Genomic DNA, 974 nt, shown 5'->3' on the forward strand with positions numbered 1-974 from the left:
CTTAGAGCGACTCTGGAAAGCTAATATTCCACAGTAGGAAAGCCACCACTTTGGTAAGTTAGAGATAAAGTCCAAGTACATTATCCTGCATTAAATATAATTCCCACAGATTCTCCCCTAACAGCTATGCTGCCTTAAAGTGAGCACGTGGCTGATGCTATCATCCTATGGAAGCAGACACTCTTTGGTTATCTCCTCTTGCCACAGCACCCATTCCCTCATACCTTCTCCCAAATCAGGTATTAGGTTTCCTTACCTGTGAGCACAGGGACTTTATTGTGGTTAACACCCACCTTGTGATGTATGTGATTAGTGAATATGTTTGACTTATGGCTACCTATAAATATCCCAACACAGAAAAGGCTCTCTCTCTGCGCAGACCTGGCTAAGAGATCATGGCCGTCCCAGAGGTGAGCATGCTACCATGAAATGTGTCTGACTCCTTTATTTTATTCTCTCTCCTATCTTCTATGACTTTACTATGATCTTTACATAGTATAGTTGTACAATTGTAACTACGGACCCCTTGGTTGTTAGAGGCTGGTTTACTCTGACACAGAGACACACTAAGACGATTAAAATATGTCACTGCTAATCAATTTTAAACTCATGTCTCACAATCACACCATCCCACTTGGTGCATTATAAAAAAATACATTCAGCATATACCATAGTTATCATAAGAGCCCTGATGGTATAGTGTGTTGGGAGCCGTCCCAGCCATGCTGTCTAGCAAAGCTACAGCCTGGTGGAAGAAGCATCTGCAGAACAGAGCTTCACAGGGAAGGTTTCCAACATCCCTCAAATATTTGCTGTTGTTAAATCCATTCTTGAGAATTTGTGCATTGTCATGTTTACCACACCTGGAGTGAATGTGAGGGAAGTCTTGAGAAGTACGAATGAAACCAGATCAAAAACTTGCTTTAATATGACAGGGCTTTCCTTAACTGAGGCATTGGAGAGGCTTAGACAGC

Source organism: Echinops telfairi, unplaced genomic scaffold (assembly GCF_000313985.2).
Source record: "Echinops telfairi isolate 266 unplaced genomic scaffold, ASM31398v2 ScPeMD7_4;HRSCAF=17, whole genome shotgun sequence".
In the NCBI taxonomy this organism is placed as follows: Eukaryota; Metazoa; Chordata; class Mammalia; order Afrosoricida; family Tenrecidae; genus Echinops; species Echinops telfairi.